At 38.5% G+C, this 21,008-nt stretch overlaps 1 protein-coding gene across 9 annotated transcripts in view; it reads right to left on the reverse strand.

Moving 5' to 3' along the window:
• The window catches only part of PARD3B (par-3 family cell polarity regulator beta), a 406,048-nt gene that overhangs the window by 114,261 nt on the left and 270,779 nt on the right, over positions 1 to 21,008 (reverse strand). The gene's annotated exons all lie outside the window — the stretch shown is intronic.

The following is a 21,008-nucleotide window of genomic DNA, read 5'->3' on the forward strand; positions in this document are numbered from 1 at the left end:
TAGACAACATGTTGAGGTAGTCTGAGTGTTGAAGCATTTATAAATTATTATCTATTATTATCTGACCAGGAAAATCGTGATGTTGAATGGCAGCTGTGCATCTATTTCCACGAAATGATGTTTTAATCATCCAGTGACCATGGTGCTAGTCTTTTTGGTCACCAGGACAAGAATTCTGCATCCCACATCACATACACGACAAAAAAAAATCTGCAGTAAATGACGACAGCTGTGATTTACAGCTTGATCAAAAGGAGGAAAAAAAATCAATTTATGGTCTGTCCAACGCAACAAGCCCTGCCTGTTTGTCCACTAGACTGTGGAATTACCCTCCAACCAAGTAAGAAATTATTCCCATATATTCTTATTTGTCCCTACTTTCATACAGCATCAGTCATTTCCCCCTCTTGGTTCCACCTTACAGGCAAGTAATTTTTTTCTGAAGCGAATACTAATTCTGTTTCAGACAGTGCAGAGAAACATTGCTGTACCTATTCTGTATGGAGTTTGCAAATGCCAACCTGCCAAGCCCAGAGGAACATGACAATCACACCCATGGCTTGGGCATGGCAACTCCACACTCAAAGCAAAGGAAAAGGACCAGATTATTAAGCCCCTGACTGCTTTCCTAATTTCCATTTTGTAGTAACCCATTTTCTCAACTCTCCACAAAAAGAGAATAAACGAAAGAGAGAAGGAGGCAGTTAGGCCAGTTACTAATTTTTCTGGAAATTTGTTATTCTCTGTCAGGCAGGAAAAAAAATAAATGCAGTTTCTGACTGAGAACCACTTGAAGGTGGTCTTTCAGGGAAAAGACCAACTGAAAGGAGCTAAAACGTAGCTCTTTGAGATCCAAACATGACAAGAACAGGCTGCTGAGTTTCTTCTTCTTCTCTGTTTCATGTTTTCTCCTATGCTGTGTGTCTCTTTCCCCTATTACTAGCCAAATGAACCCAGAATTCACTAAAGTATCAACTACATATATATGTGTAGTATATGTTTGTATTATGCATGTTTATCAGGGGAAGGACTTTTATTTTTCTTATAACTCTCATGGTATTTGGTGCTTTTCTTAGTATTTCAGCTACTGATGAGTCTCCACTCGCACTACAAAACTTCTTGCTCAGCCCTCTTGGCTATGGAAAAACAATATAAAACTGTGACATTATCAGAACTGCGGATACAAAACTCATGAGGCAAATTAAATATACGACATTTGCAAAACAAAACTGAAAACCTGCTACATTTGCACTCAGAGCCATGATATTTCGAGGTGTCAGACTTGCTAATCATCTCACCACTGCAGTGCTCACCTTCTCAACCAAATCACGTGCCTTCCTCCCCTTACATGCCACAGTGGGGATTTGTTGGGGCTTATCTGACTTTCATGAAGTGAAACTGCACATTCCAGGTTCCAACGAGATCTCCAAGGAAAAACATGACCCTTGAAAAATAGCAGGAATAGAGAGGACTCCTCTCCCCATGTTTTAAATTAGACAACACCCCGGACTTCATGAAGGTTCCATTCTCTATGGAATGTGGTGACTCTAACGAGCAGTTAATGTTGAGTGTATTTCATCACATCCATTCTAAAATGAAGAAACTGAGCCAGGAGGAGTAAAAATTACTTGCCCAGTTTAAAAGATCCTATTCTCTCTGTCTACTGATCACTTCAGAGCTATGATTACATTATCACTGCATATCTACCTTCCTCATTTTCCAACCAGATTGCTATGATGCTTTTCCCCCTTGACTATGCCCCCCATATCTCCTCGAAGTTCTCATTAATTTGCTTTTTCTCTCCTAACACACTCTCCTCTTCCTTGCTCCACACTCCTTTCTTATGCCCTACTCCTGCACTGCTACAAAAATACCTCTTCCTGGAGATTTCTACTGGAGACTGCACAAAAGGAATGTCTTGGGCACAAGCACTCTTGCCTCTGAGGAGCAATGTGCAGCAAAGACATGCAGAGATCTCTACAGTAGCTGAGCTACCAAAATGGTCTCGACTCTTTCTCAGTGGGATGCATTAGCCTGTGTTTGAGCTCAAGCTCAGAGAACTCGAAAAACTCTGAACTAAGAGACAGTTCATAGAGAAGAGATGTTTTCGAAGGGAAACTTATAACAGGGAGAGGGTTGGCTCTTAAACAGGAAAGGGAGATTGTAAAGGCAAAGAAAAGACCTATGATGACTTGCTTTTACGTTTCACAATGGACTTCTAAAGTTAAAGCATCACAAATTCCACCTCTCTGCCTCTACTACAGCTGGCATTTTTACAAAGCAGTAACATTCAAAACAATGCCAAAGTAAGAGATTTACGTATAGACTGTATTTTCAAAGATGTGTTTTGGTATAGCAAATAATAGATGTTTGTGCATTTTTAAACTGTCAAAATCAGTTCTTCTGATAAATAATACCTTCCCTCCCTGGCCTTGGCTATTGTACATTACTAATTAGACATAGTAGTTTGTGGTTAACATCCTTCCCTACAGATTTATTATTAGCTTCTATATTCTTTTCAGTAGAATTGTGCTAATGGTAAGGTCTGCTGGAGGCCAACTGCATGAAGCCACTGGGAGGAGAAATCTGTTTGCCTGTCAAAACAGTGGCTATCAATTAGAACTGTAAATGTGATTCCTTTAAGTGTCTTGGATGGTAGCAGAGAATTCCAGTGATGGATTAGGGGGATGAATCACTTTCATACTGAAATAAAGGAAGCTTTCAAACAAACAGCTATCTGCATGAAACAAATTCACCACTATTTTTGAGCAAGTCTAGCAGAACCCGTTTGACCTGCCAAAATTCCCCTCTGCTATTTTCCCAGAAATCGCAGATTTTCAGCACTTTATGTGGCATACTGACAAAATTGATACTAGATTATTTTGTGGTTTTTCTTAGGAAAACTTTGCTTAGGATAGCTACAGCAACAGAAGAAAAAACAATGATGTTGCTGAAAGACACGATCCATAAAAAAGAACCAGTGAGACGATGCAATTCCACTGTTCACTGATTCGGGATGCAGTCTTGGTGCACAGATAGCAATTTCCCCTTTGATACAAGCACCCAGCTCTCATTAGCATCACTAAGAGTTGTATGGACACACTGATGGGAATATGTTCCCCTGTGTTTCACAGGAAATTAACACCCCTCACTTGGGGACTGAAGGAGGCACTGTCTGTCACTCTCAGGCATCCTCTCTGCCAGTTAATTAAGCAAAAACCTCTGCCACAACTCTCAAGAGGAAGCTCTTCCCTGTTCTCCTCGGTACAGCAAACCTGACACAAAGCAAAATGTCAGGAGCAGGAGCTTGGAAATGGTGATGTTCAGGGAAGACGAACTTCAGCCTGCATTTGCCAAGCTATTCTGCCATTAGATTTTTGTGGATTTTGAAAATAGTTATTAGAAATCAAATTGATTAGTTATAGCTGAGTTTAAGCTTTAAGAAAGACTTAAGAAAGTATCTTCATCTCTCATACATTGTGGCTTTTGGTTACTGGTTATTTTCAGCAGGAGTAATTCTAGATGGCACATATAAAAACCAGTCAGCAAGACTGCTAACCCTCCAGGACTGCTATTTTCATGCCAAAAGACTGACTAACCAATACAGGAAAAAGCAAAGGGCTCAATGACATTCACAAAACATGGCTCTGGCAGCTGAAGGACAATGGTTCAGGATGGGGAAGGTTTCATCTAGTCATTAAACAACAGACTCATCAGGCTGAGAAACTAAACTGAAGGTATTAAAAATTTTCCTCAGTGCCACTTTGTAAATAAAGAATAAATATCAGAACTAAGTCACTGAAAGTTTCAGTCAATTACATGAACTACACAGCGCTGTCATATCTTTTTGCAAAACTATTGCTCATGAACTATGAGCTAGCAAATGTCTTTGTCAGGTTTCAGTGAAAACCTGGCAATCACTCCTGTTTCTTGAATCTTAAAAGAAGTAATTCTGGTGCAATCAGATAAAGAAATACATTTTACTGGACAAAGTCGGAGAAAAATCATTAGAATAACGTTTAAAACCACAAAGTACTTTTACTTTGCTGGCTATTACAACCACGTAGCTGGAAGTTGCACAAACACCATAAACAGCCTAGATTCCCAAAACTTTTTCCTTATTGCCTATTTCTTGCCTTTCACACGCTGACTCCCTGCCACAGATGTTCATACACAATTTTAAAAATAATTATTTGCTATCGGTGTTTGTATTACCAGCCAGTTAATTTTTGTGTAACAATGCACAGAAAAATCTATGCTTTCCTGTCCAGATACAGCAAAGCTTTGTTCACCACGCAGAGGCTTTCACTTCCTTTCTCATTACCCCCACAGCTCCGTGTCCTAAGGTTATATTCACTCATTCGACTATTTGCAATACCAAACTACTGGTGCTAATTTTACCTAGTGACCAAAATGAGCACAGATACCTTAAAAATTCTGAATGTTATCAGTCTTAGCTTAAAGAAGTTAGTCCAAAAAAGAGCTGCATTATGAGGGTGATAGAACAAATGTTAAATTCAAAGCCCACATCAGCATAGAAAGCTGAAGAATCCAGATGAAGTCTATTGCTCATTTCATTAAAAGTTTTGTCACAAGAGCTGCCAGTATCACTGCATGAATAAAAACTAAATGGTGTTGATAAAAAACTACTCCAGGGTGTATAGTCAGTCAATGAACTTAATTCTCTTTTGTCTCCAAACTGTGCTTGATACAATCACAATTTTTCTTGAATGTATGAGAGATTAGCCGTCGTCCATCAAATAATTTGTAGAGAAAAACTCTGGCTTACAAGTTACCCATGAATTACTGAAAACAATCCGTATTCATTACAATGAACGTTCTGCTTATTCATCATTAACTGTAACTGATCACATGTACTATTTCTGTTTCTTAACTTGATAAATCATTGTTTCAAAACTACCTTCACAAGCAGAGGGGAGGAGAAGCCACCCTGCACTTCTTGGAAAACATGTTTTGGCAATGGTCCCAAAAGTTTACTGCATAAAAAACCCCACAACCATATGAACACAAATTTCCCCACACGAGTGCTCACAGTTGATGAATTACATTTAGCTGAAAGAATTTAATCTGTAAAACAAACTAGAGACCTGATTGTGAAACAATTTAAGCATCTTCATTTCTATTTCTCTGGCTGTATCCTTGGTCTCCTATCATAGGAAAGGGAGAAAAAGAGCGCCTAATTTATCAACTATATATACCACTCATCATGTGATCTTTCTATATTACTATTTATTTTGATTTATTAGATACAACATTTAAAACAGATTTTTTGTCATGATAATTGAGTTGTCTTTGTAGTCTCATACTATTGTTGTGTATCTAGACAACTGTATCAAAGATGTACAGTTTTAGATGAAGTTGCATTATTAATTTATAGTGCCATGATGTTATTTTGCCATGGTCTTATAACTAAAAAGCCCAGTTGCCTGGCCTCAATTTTGTTTTTCTTCTCATGTGGGCAAAATGAAATCCTTTTACCCCTTTCCCTCCAGTACAACCTTTTCCTGTCATCTTCTGTCTCACTTGTACATGGCTGTTCACTTGTACCACTGTCTGTTTTCCAGCAGCTGCTCAACAGAGAAGTATCACAAATATATAAATACAGTCCAGATCCTTGAAAAAAATAATCGCAGGATACAGGAATATGAAGCAGAAATCATGGTCAAATCCAAGGTCCTGAATTTCAATAACTGGAAAGCTGTACATCTGAAAAAAACCTTCCCCAAGTCCACTCACAATAGCTGGAATTAACAACTACATCTTTTGTACTATTAGACACACTTCCTCTAGCAATTAGCTGGCATATTCTCTAAATAAGCAGAGTTGTAAAAGCCAGCTAATGCCCCACTACTTCTATTGGAAATCTTTAACCAAAATCGCTAGTATTTAAGAGATTGGTTGAAATATGTTCCCAATTGGGTACTTTCTTGTTATGCAGAGGATAGTCAGAATTTAATCTTACATAGTGTGTCTAGTAGTGTTTGAAACAAATGAAAAAGGAAAAGTAATGACACAAAGATACCTAAAGGTATCTTGCTCAAGAAATATCCAGAAGGTGGAATGGAGAGTCTGAAAAATAAAATGCCTGGACAAGGGAAGGAACTAAATAATAGGTTTAACTGCACTGAGGTGCAAACTATTTGTTGATTTGAGTATAAAGGAACCCAGATGTGGTATTTAGGCTTAACCAAAAAAGACAAGGAAAACATAAACATTGCATGAACAAACAACAAATACCTGTGTGACTTCTGTTGCAGAGAAAGAAAGTTGGCAAAAGAAAACACTGGTATTGAGACAGATGCCCAATATCACTAATGTGTCTGCACTAAATATCTTGACCTGCAAGTTAACTACATTTTTAAAAAACATATTTAGTTGACACCACATTCCAGTTTGTCTTACTAGCACGCCTACTCAAAAACAAATATGCACAGAGGCATGAACAACACCCTGCCTGGGAAATCCCTTCTCTGCTTTCCAGTAGTTACTCCCTGAATTTGAGCATGGCCTAGGAGACAAACTCAAGATAAGCCTTCCATGTCCTCATAGTTCCACTCAGAGCACATGCTAAGAAATGTTCATTTTCCTGAGGCAGGGCCAAAGGAGAAAGGCCTATTTTATTCTAGCCCATCTTTATAATTCCCCCAGTAGATGCAGTATTTACCATTTTATAGAACAGCTGCTCAGAACAAATGCAAACACCAAGTTTGTCCTGTGATATTTAAGTTCTCACACCAGAGAAACTCCATGTCTCCTATCAAAAAATGAAGGTATTTCTCAGATGCATTATTTTCCCAAATATCAAACACAGAGAGCAAACTGTTTGAAAATATGAAAAAACTGCAACTTCATCAAGACATAGAAAAGTTCTTCTAAAAGGAAGTCCATTAAGATAAACCAAGAAAGGTCTCTCTTATCATCACTAAACAGTAACTTGAGCTCAGGATTAAACTTAGCCAGATCACTTATGCTACTGATAACCTATTTTTTTGGAACCAATCTGTATCATATTCCTTGATGTTCCAGAAATAAAGCAAGCTCTTAGACCCCTTCCCTCCTGAATCATAACCCTATCCAAGAAACGAGTGCATTCCTCCTTTTCTGAACCTTATACCTAATCCCAAATCAGGACCCCAAAATAACTCTAAAATTTGTATTCACAAGATGAAGAATCATCAGTCCCACTTAAATTCCTTTTATTACTGCTCTTCACCATTAGCCTCTGGGCCCTTCAATACCCAGCAAGAAGCTCCATTCTTTGAGTTCTCCTTTCAGATCCAAACTACAATCTATTACCAAAATTGGCTCACCTTTGCCACCTCTAAGCCACGTCACTGCAACATATCTTTGTCCTCACACAGCACCTACAGAAGTCAGCTGGTATAAAATTGAGTTCATTCCTCATTCCTATTCTTGCCTGTGCCCTTCAGGCTATTGGCAATTATTTCAGGCTGGGAGCATGGCTGTCCACTAGAATGCTTTCCACTTGACACTTGCCCATCATGCTAAGACCAGCTGGGATCCTCCACTTGGAGACTGACTGGTACAATTTCTTACTTGAGAGCCAACATCTGTGAAACATAGTGAACTTGGAGAACTGTCAGGTCCAGACTTCAGTCTGAAGTTGATGTTGAAGTGATGCTCAGAGAAGAATATTTTCTTTAAAATTTTTATTTATATTTTTTGTGTGTGATAAAGGACAGAGGGGGGAGAAAAGGGAGCTGATGTAGATTGATACTAAAGTCAGAAAGCATACAATAATGACTATGAAGGGGTTCAAAGCCTTCCAAAGTTTTACAAGATGAGCTATATAACAAGGTAAGTGCTTTAAAACAGCACTAATTTGAAAAGCACAAGCTATCCTCTTATTTCCTGGAAAGTCATCAAACATTAAGATAGAAAAGAAGGATGAACTCAGTGGGACAGCTCATTGTTAAATAAGAACTAATCTGGCTTCTTTCATGAATTTGCCATCATGTAAACTGTGTGATCTCTCCACTCTATCAACAAAGCAAAAGTTTAATCCATATGAATAAGTTAATGTATCAATTTCTACGACTCTCTAAAGCTCATTAAAGCCTGCAAAACTAAAAAAACTGACGTTTTCAACAGGCATTTGCCACTGGTGTGAAACATGCTCCTCTCCCCATCCCTTCTTAACTTTGCTTATATAGCATGATTTCCAAAAGCACAAAGTCTGGCCTCCCCAAAGCTAAAGAATCTGTCAGTTCTGTCCTGCTGTCCCCATGTGCTTTTTAAGGTTTTCCAGCAAAGCAAAAATCATTTTTTCCCTGAGGTGTCTTAGAAAAGTGATTATTTCGGCAAGAGTAGCACTTCTGAACTGAAATGGATAGGACCCATAGCAACACATTCCTTTGTACTTGGAAGGAAACCCCATCAGCAAAACAGCAAAAAAACCAAGAATGGACAGTGGAAACTTCTTTAGCTGCCTGGATCCTTACAACTCCAACTTTCTTCTGTTTCTGCCTGTTATCTTCATCCAGAACAAATTAAAAGCGAAAAAAGAAAACACTTGCTGTGCACAAGGACATTCAGCAAGTCTCCTGATCACCTGGAGAATGTGACAGGCCATAGGCTTAGGGGAGAGACAAAGCCTAGCACTCCAGCTGGAACGTGGCAGCAAAGGGACTGCCAAGGAAGCAGTAGGCTGCAAAGAGAATCCTTCTCACAGAAATTGTTCTTCTGGGCAAAGGCTGGAGGTCTTGAGGTAAAGCCAAGGTTGAGATAACAAGCTGTATTAGCTACTAGGAGATTAACCAATTTTCATCTATGCTGCCTGCATACTGATACACTGTTATCCACATCCCCCCCGGCCCTGCTATCAAAAAAAGTCAGTATTGGAACAAGTGGAACTGAAATCAGAATGCATGAGGCTGTTTTGATCTGACATCAACTGTATAGTAGAACTTGTTCTCTGCAATGAGCAAACTGTGCACACCAAAGCTGAAGAAAAGTGAATATAATAAATACAGTCAGAACTTTTTTTGGTTCCACCTACTTTTACTTCAAGAAATCCTTAGAACTTTTCATCTGAACTCTTAAACCCACACACACGAAGACCATGTCTTGTTCAACACCACAATGAAAAAGGATGTTGCAAGGCTGCTGTCCAATTTTCTTTTTCAACATCCCTCTCCTAGCAGAATGTGTTCATAGTGGAAATGTCTCACTCTGCTTTTATTCAGTGCCAAAAATGCACCTATACAACTCTAGAAGTTCATAATGCTCTGTTTGATAATGATGCAGAGCAGGCAGACTTGACTATATTCCATAAATCTAGCCTAGCAAACATTTTCTCCTGTTACTGACTCACTGACGGTGTAGAATTCTCAAGTGCTGCAGAGAATCAGCTGCAGTTGGATAAAGGGGATCAGCACTAGCCACTGCTTGGGATCTCTCTCTCAATGCTGTGCTAGGAACATATTACTCCCAGCTGTCTCAGATATGATTGTGGTTTGTCACTGACACAATTGCAAAAAAAACCCCATCCCAATCTTTCCCATCCCTATAATCCCAGTATCTCCCCCTTTACATCTTGACTCTGCAGCCAGTAACACTTGTGCGTTTCTCTCATTATTATTGAAGCTTGCATTAAGTACTTGACCTTCCCCTTAAAGGATTCAAATAATCACCTGCCTGACACATCTCTCAAGCCACTCAGCACAGCTCCAGTCAATACATGGCTCAGCACTCCAAAAATCAGGGCTGGCACAGCAGCACTTGCATCAGCAGGCAAAGGAGAGCAGGGCTGCCAGCCAAGCACACCGTCGGCTACAGCCAGTGACCAGCACCATTGGCCACCCAACAGCAGAGCATACATAGCACCTTGAACCAAGCAGTGCACATGCAGCCAAGCTGCAAATGTGTCCTTTCTCAACTCCCTTCTGAAGCAAAAGCAAACCAACTAGCCCAAAGCAGGCTCTGGGGAGAATACAACTAGAAAGCTGCCACTTACAAGCGTCAGAAGTAAACAAAACATCTATTTTTCAAAACACCACTATTATATCTCAGGTAGTTAGTCCTGCCTAGTATCAGGTACACAGGGAAGGATGGTAAAGACTGACTTAGCAATTTAAAGTGCTACTTCTGCCTGTCTAATTAAGAGACAATTAGTGATCACTAAAGTTATAATCTCCCCTGACCCTCACAGATGGGTCACATGCTGTAAGTCAGGAGGAATGGGAAGTGAGCTGTGGTGTTCTTCATGGTTGGGAGCTGCTTGCTGGCTGGAGACGCTGCAGGAAGCATCTCCATGACCAGGGCACAGGGCAATGAGCCACCTGGAAACAGAGTACTCCGTGCAGGTAGGCATGTAAATGTTTGCCTACTTAGCTGTAAATGTATTTAAATATGCACATAATCATACTCATATGTAAATACTCCACATTTTGCAGTACACACTTATTTAAATATGTACACACTTAAATCACAGAAACCTAAGTAGGTGTCTAACTTCCCCCATTCTCTCATCAGTGCGGGCCCAGCGCAGTTCCTTACAAAACAAACTGGAATTTGTAAATTGTCTTCACTGAGCATTAGATTAGGTCTCAGAAGTCCCCAAGGCTCCCTCCTGCACATACACTATCAAAATTCTCTAACAGCTTAATATTTCCAGCGGCCACATATTACAATGATCAGTTCAGACAAGGGAATATCAGGACACAGAAGCCTTGTGAGAAGAGAGGTCTGGGAGCTTCAGGCTGGTGAGAGAGGAGAGATTTCCGCCTGTGCTCCTTTCAGCACGTACTTTTTCATCAGATAAATATAAATAAGTACTACAGCAGTTGTTTAGTGAGCAGCTTAGGGACATATTGTTCCCAGTGTCCTAATTTTCCTGACACAATTGGTAAATTTAGACATCTAATTAACAGTCTGTGCCATTTATCAGGTTACTTGTTGCTGGGGTTTTTTAAGGCTGTCAATTAAGCTTTCCATACCTTTGACATATTCTTCATTTCCAGACTGAATCCTAGGCCTCTCAGAATGATTATGAATGCTTCTAACACATTCCCATTCTGTTTATTTGGGCTTTACACAGTCCCAGGGAGATGAGCCAGGGTCATATCTAAAGCTAGTCTCAAAGTAATACCGTAACACCTGCATTTGTGGGATGGAGCAACCCAAGCTCGAGAAGGAATGGAAGAATTTACAGTTCATCTCTACAAAGTCAGGTGGGGTACAAGGTCATCCAGTAAGAGCCATATTATAAAACATTTGCATATTTGTTGACATTTTCAAAATTATATTTGCAACTCTCACATTTTAGGTCTTGCTGTTATAGGCTTATGAATGCACATTTTTACCTTTCCTTTTTACTCTCTTTTGTGTCAGTAGCTCTTGCCTCTAACATGTAAGATTTTTCATAGGAAAATATTTAACCCAGGTGATGACATTATTTAATAAGTCCCTTTCATCACAGAAGGAGAAAATGAAAGTAAGAGAATTCAAATAAAAAGATCTTTTACAAGTTCACTGCCACATGCACATACAAAATTAGCTTGCAATGCTATGACAGATACACAAGTTTTGTTTGCAAAATGTCTTTGACCAGACTAATGCTGCAGATCTGCCTGAATCCTCTTTACAAGCAGTGTGTTTATTATCACTTAAGAGTAACAATCATATAAAGTATACCCCCTCATTCACTCTCCCCACACAGGTAATGTAAAATGGGTCTCCAATTTTATGCTTAGCTAAAAAAATACACCTAAATGTTGCATATGCATCTGTAATGATATTCCAGCCTGAGACAGGTAGATACAGTGTAAAAAAGAAAAGTCCCAAGAAAAAATGAAGCTCTCTTCACCCCTGATACTCTGCTCCTGGACCATCTTGATAACTGCCAGAAAACTACCAGAAGCAGGTACAGGAAAAAAAGACTTGGCAAAAGCAGCTATTTATACCTGCTCACAATGTATTTCTTTATTATCTCAGCAGTAACAACCCAATTAAAACCACAGAGGTAATCTCCTTCAGCATCACTTGTTGACGACATGAACCCTGTTTACAGAAATGCAGGACACTAAAAATCAAAAATGCCTGCAATGAATGTTTAGGAGGCAAAGACACTCCATAACATTATGCAGTGCCAGAGAAAGCTTTGATACATATGCTTTAAATGTTCAATTTTTAGGGTGGAGTTGCTGTTTGCTTTGGCAGCTTCTATGAAGAAATTAGAGCGCGCAGCCCTCCCGCAGAACTGGAAGGAAAAATTCTGACAAAGTTTTTGTAGGAGATTAAACACTTTGTAGTGAAAAATCCCATCTGACATCAATCTAACATCAAGTAAGAAAGGCCTCCATTATGCCTCTTAGCAGATCACCTGACCTCCTCTGACAAAAGTCTGACCTTACAGCCTGCAGCTCCAGGACAGACCAGCATTTCTGCTCTCTTGGGTCCCAGAGCTTGGAAGGAGCCATCCAGAGCTGCCCCTGAGCAGTCTGCTAGGGAGCTGCCCAAGGGAGATGGGAGGAAACCCAACCAATCTCCTCTCTTCCTCCACTCCACTGCTAGCAGCATTGCTGCTGCCCTGTGGCAGCTGCAACCTGCTGGGAGAAGCCAGGGCTTCCAGGATCCTTAACTCTGCAACAGCTGACCACTTTGAGTACTCCAGGCCCTCTGGAAAACAATCTTGGTGTCAAGGTTGGGTGCTCAGGGAAAATGAATTGAGTTTTCAAAAATATCACTAATACTCTTCAGTTCCTTCCTCACCCCTTCTTGAAATATCTTCAGCTGTGTTCAAATTCCTGTATTCTGCCTGGAAATGAGGGCACTTGAACATAATTTAGTAAAAATAAACTGGGCAACATATGAGTTTCAAGGCTTTCTGCTACAATTCTTTTAGCAGTTCTTTTGTGCTATGGACAGATTTCTGTAAGAAAAGCAGTTACCCAAGTTTGCTGGAATTGTGTTGCACACATGCTGGGAATACAGTCTGGCTGATATAAAGAAATTTGTAGCATTTCTTATCAAGATATTCACATTGGAGATAATCACAGAACTCCAGAAATTCAGGTCACAAGGAAGTTTTTTTTCTGAAAGGGATAAAACATTAGGATTCAAAATAGAAAAAGCATCTTACAAATTTAAGCAAAACGTTGCCACCAGTGGCTGGTGAAAATCTACACAACATCTCTGAAGAGAATAATTATCACTTGTTGCCAAGGTGAAAGGTAGCACCTTTGACTGAAGAGTAACAACTAACTTGGGTTAGCAGAAAACTTAATTGAAACCATTGTATTTTACTCACTCTCTGTGGTTGATCATGCCTAGGGAGACTTCCTTCATTATATAAAGCGTGTAGGAGATAAATGGAACAAAAATCTCTAGGATAGTTAGGTCAGATGACATACACCACTGTGACACATTTTCCTCTATGAAGCCAGAAATTTCTAGTCCTCAGACGTGACAGATGTGTCAAGTTTACTTTTCAGGGAGAAAAAAGGTGCTGTTACAGTTCTGGCTAACCTTTGTAAAAACCCTTAATTCACAGAACAAGTGTGGAATCTTGTCTGGGAAAAGCTGATCTGCTTCATGCCTTGAAGCTACTACATGCCTTAAGTACCCTGACAAGATTTTGAATCAGACAATAAGGATGAAAGAGAGGAAGAGAATCTGTTGGGGCACAGAGAGGGAAGGGGGGTGGGATGGGAACAGCAGATGGTAACATTTGTTACATTTCACTTTCACAGTCCAAATAAGTCTAAAACCCAAAGCAGCTATGTTGCTCCAATGTAATTAAGCGCTTCACTAATATAAAAAACCTTTCTTTATAAGACACAGCAGAGTACAGAAGAAGGTTGCCTCTGAATGGCCACTCCAAAAAATCACCCTAATCAAAGACACTTGCCAGCCTTATCAAATACAGATGTAGAAAGTTTGGGGCTGCAGAACATCTCTGTTAGCAACAAAAATTGGCAGTAAGTCATGGGTATATTCAAGTACCTTAAAACAGATTTTAACTCTTTATCATACCAAATCATAAATAGATTTGGAGGTTCTTCAAAGTCCAAACACACAGAATAATGTTGAACACATGCCTGACTTCAGTGTACTTTTAACTCAAATTCAAGCATTCAATTAACTAGTTCAGACCAAAATTCTCTAGTACATGAGAAATGAGTATGAAGTACTGAACTTGGTGGAGGGAAAAAAGTAGAAGTTGAAGAGGATCCAGCAGCTACATTCAATGCACAAAAAAATGCCCAGCTTCTGCCACTGTTAAGACCTTGAGAACATTAAGTTCTGTAGAGTTACAAGCATGTTCCAAAAAACTTACAAGGTGCTGCACTTACCTCCATACTAAGAGAAAACACTCCTTTCTTTGGAAAAGAAAACAATAAACTCCACTTTCTAAAACACATCGTGGGTAAGACTTCATTCTATATTATGGGTGAAGAATTAAGTACAGCTATCCAGAGCACAAAATATAACTCAAAAGTAATGGACTCTGTGATAAATTAAGACGTTCCTTTCATAGATTATAGTGCATTCCTGTCACATTAAGGCACTTTGAGCTAAAAAGCCAACCTAGAGATTGATTGGACTATTTTTTCAATAACTGAAGGGATTATATGCCAACATTTATATTCCAAACAGTTTCCTTAAACCTCATTGAGGATATTTTTCTGAATGTTAAAATGAAATAAAATCAGATTTATGATTAAGCACTGCATTACCAAGCAAGCAAGTTAAACTTTGGAGGAATGCTACAAAGGAAGAGGAACAGTATATGTAACTGACTCGTCTATTTGGAAAAAAGTAAAAGTTACACCACTATAAATGGTAATATTCAAAGCTCCTTTGAATCCCTCTGCCTCCCAGCAGTGTTTTATTAATATATAATCCATCTTATAAACCTATGCAGATGTTAAAATAACTGGTGTTTATAAATTTGTATACTGATATTATTTACTAAAATTATTACAACATTCCCTCCAAGACAGATTAGCTAAATCTTAGATCCAAAAAACCTCCACTAAATAAATTTTACTAGATATCTGTCTGCTCTTCAGCCCACTTCCTAATATCCACTAAGAAATTCAGCTGCCTGACCTATGCTGCCCAAGTTCCCTAAACGAATACTTGGGAGAGGCAAATAAACAGCATAAAACAGTAAAGCTAAAGAGATTACCAATTTTTCTCTTATTTCCTGCTGATCATTGCCAGACTATGTTTCTGCCCCAAAGTGCAGGCTTCATTATTAAAGATGGACAGAATACAAGCATATTCAGCAGAGGCCGGCTGTTCAGGAAATAGCTATAATTTGGTAAATAGCATAATAAACACTTGAGCATCCTTGATGCAATGGGTAATGAGCCAGTGCAGTCCTAAGTATGTACATAACAATGTTAAGATTATACTGTATTTCACATTATATATCTACACACACTTACACATGTGTAGAGATGTCTGTATAATATTTGTTTCCCTCCTGACATAAATTTATTACTTTTCCCTCTGTACTCAACTAGTCATTTGTAAAATAAAGCAACATTTTACTTTCATTCTTTCTCTTTCATTTCACTTCTAGTATACCTACATAAAACCATCAGAAGCTTTTGTTCATCATGGCAACCAAATGCATTACACTCTGAAGCACCAGAGATCCTGGAACTAAATGCAATCTCACAGCAAGTCATCAGCATGTCTAGAGCCCATGCAGTGGAAGGCGATTTAAATCCCCAGCCTGTTCTCCTTGCCACCATGGAGAATAATGACAAACCATAACATATCCCATTCATCTAACAGCTGAAAGGGTAATGAATTACAGAGATAATTCAGCCACTCATTATTAAAAGATTACAACATTAAAAATGAAGTGGTTTTTTTTTAAAGGCAAATGATCATGTTTTCATATAATGCAAATGAAACTATACCATATTATTGATTCTCAGCTATAATGTAAGGGGTAGCTTGTAACAAAGCCTTCATACTGAATTAGATTTAAAGTCAGCACTTTTCTAGCCTGAAACTCAATCCCAGTTCATAGTGTTTTACTGTAAATACTGAAAATACCAGTATTTTTTAACAGGACCCTCTAAAATTTCTTGTCAATTTTCTCTGGCAGCATTAACCATTTTTAATGAAACTGCATGCGCACACAGCCAGTTTTGCCTAATACCACACTTGGTCAGGATTTAAACAAACAAACAAAAAAACTCAAACAAACAAACAAAAAAAAAAAAAAAGAAAAAAAAGAAAAAAAGGAAAAACGCCAGAAAAAGCATCCCAAAACCACCACCACCACAAAAACCACCCAAAACCCCCAATAACAACAAAAAACCCAAATCTTAACCCCCCACCTTCCCCGGAACACCTCTGCCTCAAATCAGTCTACATTACACAGTGCAAACTATGAAAAATGTAACTGGAACAAAGTCTCTATGCAACATGCTGGGCTTTTAAGCCTAGGCAGTCTACGGTTCCAAGTGAAATATCAGTGGCTTCATTTCAGAACAAACCTGTTAAGTTTTAGTACCAAAAAAAGTTATTTATCAAACAAGCATCAAGCCAGCCCTTCCATCCAAAGGATCTGGTTACCCATAGACTTTCCAGGTTAATTCAGTGACAGATGAAATATGTACATAACTGAAACTGCTCCACATGTACTACGGGTAAATGCATGTTTCCACAGGAGACTACTCAATCATTAAATGCAGGACACAGCATCATCTGATATAAAGAGACTTTTTAATACAGAACATCTGCAACCTTTCTATCAGCTCCATCTAAATGTCTACACAGGGTCAATTAAAAAATACCTCCAAAGTTTGATTCATAACTTTTTCATTTTCCCAAATACATTTCTGCTGTTTGCAGGATACGAATTGGGAGGTGGCGAGAAGTGGGAGGAGAGGAGAAGGTCTACAAGAAAAATTAGGTTGTCAGAAAATGTCAATAGTCACAGCAAATCTTCTGTAAATGATTTTTGAAAGTCTGCTTCATTTTATGTATAGCTGAACAGTAACAAGCATAATGCCAACTTTCATTCTGGAAATGAGCTGCGAAAGGCATCTCATGTGTATGGACACAAATTGTAACCAGTTAAGACACAAGACAATCCTGCACTGGGACTTCTATGGGGCAGCCTTTGAAGAATATTCTTGGCTGGCAGGGGCAGGGAAAACCTGGAAAGCTACTGCTAACAAGGCTCAAAGTAAGGGAATGAAAAGTGAACATTTTATCCATAACTGTATTTCCTTTGTTCATTCATTCACATTACATGGTAGACTTCCTTTCAGTGACTGGGAAGGGCTACTGAAGGATGGATGCACTTGTCCTGCTGTCCCTTATCTAACAGGACAGGGCACTGTCCTCACTGTGAACACAGGATGGGGCAAGGGGGATCCAAAGAGGGGAGTACTACTGAGGAAGCCCTTAAATTAGTACTCCTCTCTTTAAAGAAGACACACAGCGTCAGCTTCACTTTTAACAAAATAAGAAGCATAAAAGAGGGCAAAGATATACCTTGATTTTCATGTTTAGTATTCCCTCTCCACTCCTGGAGGGTTGCCATGATTCTTCACTACTCATTTTATCTTATAACCTTTCAGCTGAGTCTGCTGAGTGGCCTTCCTATGAGTATGTCTATTAGCCCATGATATTTGGTTTTACTTTGACCAGGTTTCTTACTTTCCTCAGAACACTTTGAATGCCACAGTAAATCCTACCAGATTCTCATGGGCTGCAGCAGGGACTTGACTGGCCACCAGCATCTGTTTTTCACAGCCATGAGTAATGCCTTATCAGAAGTTTATTATTACTACTATATACATTTTTTTGATCATAAGTTGATTTCACTTAAAAGTTCTTTTTAGCTCTGCTTCATGTTCTAGAAATGTCACAGGCCAGATTTTTAGAATTAATAGCAGCGATGACTACACAAAAGAGGTTACATTTTTCACTCCCATCATACACACTTTTTTTTATGTTAAACCTTGGGTTCAGTAATCAGTACAGTCCTTTTCCTGAAGTACTATAAAATACCATTTCTCTTTCCTAAGATGGTACACTCCACAAAGCAATCAGAGTGTAGAGGTTACCAGGTTTTCATATGGTAAGCAATTTTTCTTTGTTTTTCAGTAATGTCACAAATGGATTTTTAAAATTGTCAAGTTTTCTTCTATTTTCACAATAAGTTGTAAGGGGATTTTAAACAAAGTGACTCTTCAGATTAATATCCATCTCAGCCCTTATTAAAAGGGTCTGAAAATGAGAAGGGAGCATAAAAATGCACATTTTAACTGACCCAACCTTTTCTTTTTCAGAATTATCCCAATAGGAACATTTTAGTTTTGAAACTGTTGTCTGAACCTAGGCAAGATATTGTATGAAAAATCTAAAAATTCCCAGGGACAAAAAGACTGTTTCCTCTCCTACCCAACACTGAGTGCTACACAGCAGATACAGGGCTTCACAGATCTGCTTCCTCTGGGAATTCTGCCATATATTAAGTAAATAAAATTAGTTTCCCCAATTTTTATTCCTTTTAAGCATAAACACCAGCAAAGGTAATAAACAAAAACTTTCATTTTATTCTTTTTTTATGAATTGCAAAGGCTAAATTCCATCCGTAATTATATTCTTGTGAAACACGAGTCAAAAGAATGGGATTGTAAAGATTCAGCTAAAAGATGAATTTGGTCTCAATCATCTTTGTATACTGATGAGAATAAATGAGTAGCAGAAATACCTCTAAGTTTAGACTGCAGTTTTCAGGATTATCAGTTAAAATGTATTTCTGAATTAAAAAAAAAAATCTGATATTGATACTGGAAGAAATACAGAACCTTGTTATACTGGTGTTAGGCTCACTATTCAGGGAAGAAGTGGATCTTATGAGCTCTCATAGTCTCAGGTTAGGATTTCCCCAGCAAGTCTGAAAAAATATTCATCACTCCAAAGTTCACAGAGAACTGGGACTAGAGTTAATTCTCCTACACCCTTACAACTCAAAGGAAAAAAAATAATTAATCACAACTTCATGCTGGCTCACTTCAGTCTCATACCTGTATATGACCAGGAATGCTTTGTGAGTCTCATCCAGTACAAGACTTCCATGAAATACAGCAAACTTTGGCTGGAAAATTTTGCCACAAAGCCACTATATGTTTGTATTTCTGTGGTTTAAGACCAATCCCTATCTCTTTGAAACATCTGCTGGTTTTTATTTCAGGAAGAGTAACAGGCTCAAGGATGTTCTCCACTATTTTGAAATAACTGTTCCTTATTTAGATTTCTCAAACCCTTCCTTTTGATCACTCTGCTCTACCTCAGTTGGTATTTCTACTACATTTTCTGCAATCAGGTCTGGTCTCTTGTGGAATTGATTCCTATCCCTTTCACTTTTACCATGAAACAATAAACATTTTTACCCTCAATCTCATCACTGTCCATGCAAATTCAGTCTGACCACCTGGAATTTTTTCTTTAGTCATTTAAATGTACAACCTGTACCTGTGCTGAAGTAACAGGTTATAAAACCGACTTGCTACAGTACTTTATCAGCTTTCTTTGTTCTGTGTTTGAGAACTGCTACTGTATATTGACTTTATTAAAGAGACCAACACAATTATTACAGGTCCAAGTTCCAAAATGGACAGATACTGAACTGAAACTGCTGTATTAAAGGTCTGTAACGATCTTTCTTTGCTCAGCCAAATGGATTGTCATCTGTGTTGATTCAATGCAACTCCTCTGTGCCACTCAATACAATTGATCACAAGATGCTTTTATAAAGCATTTGGTTATCCTTGAAATTTGGTACCCAGGGGTCCTGGAAAATGCCCACAGCTTGAGCTGTCCTTCAGTGAATACCTTTCTCTGTAGCTGATAGTAAAATTGTTCTTCTTCTTATCTTGCTCCTAGAATTCCCCATACGCATTCAGAGAAATTCTGTTTAAGCCTCACTGTCTCATTCTTGATAGCAACATCCACTTGGTAATTTTAATTAAATCTCATGGCTTCAATTATCTGTATACAGACACTGTACCAATTTAAGTTGCTTTTCAGCATGGCTTTTTTTCCTCATCCCCAATGTTTTATTTTGGTCTCACTCTTCTGTTCGGTCAGCCTTTGAAACCAGGTCCTTGAGAAGGCTACCAACCACAATTTTACTTTTTTTTAAATTGCTTTTTAAAGCTAATTTTAAGTCAATATTTACAAACAGACTGAAAACCTTATACTTCACTGCTTAATTTACAATCTTCTTCTTTTGCTTATAAATTAGTGCGACATTTTATGCAACCAATTTAATTTCATATTTTTTCTCCTTCTCTGATCACTGCTGTACGTGAAATTTCCTCCGATTTATATTACAGATTTCCATTTCAAAGTTTATATTGTAAGGCTTGTTTTAGGACTGTAACTGCTCTGCATGGAGGTTATTAAACAGAAACCTAGATGTTCAACATAATTTTCCATTTAGTTTTGTGGAAACTTAAGGGTGGAGCTGGTCTAAATGTGGCTGGACAACACAAAATGTTAGCCCCCATAAACAAGGATTTCCCTTTCCAGAAAATCTTGTTCCCAGTTTCAGTCTGACTTACATTTTCTAAATAAAACATATAAGACTCCTCACAACGAAACCTGCTCGAGCAATGACAGCCCCAATTCACCAAGCTGTCGTCTACCTGGAACAGTCACATTAGAACTTTCTATCGAGCTTTAAGGATGGTGCAAAGTCATTACAATATTACTGCAATAAATACGGTATCAAAGCCAAAAGACACCAATGCCATCACAAGCAAAGAGCCTCATGAGAGTGACTTAAACCTTTGACCAGCAAATTTGAACAGTTATAAGCAATTTGTGTCCCAAGGTACACAGTGAATGGCTGATGTACACAAAATAAACAAAGACTGAGAAAGACAATAAACTGACAGCCTAGATCAACAAAAGGTTTTGGTGTCCCATGAAGCCATTAATACAATACTCTGTTAAACATGCTTATTTTCCAGGTGTGG

Source organism: Pseudopipra pipra, chromosome 7 (genome assembly GCF_036250125.1).
Source record: "Pseudopipra pipra isolate bDixPip1 chromosome 7, bDixPip1.hap1, whole genome shotgun sequence".
NCBI lineage: Eukaryota > Metazoa > Chordata > Aves > Passeriformes > Pipridae > Pseudopipra > Pseudopipra pipra.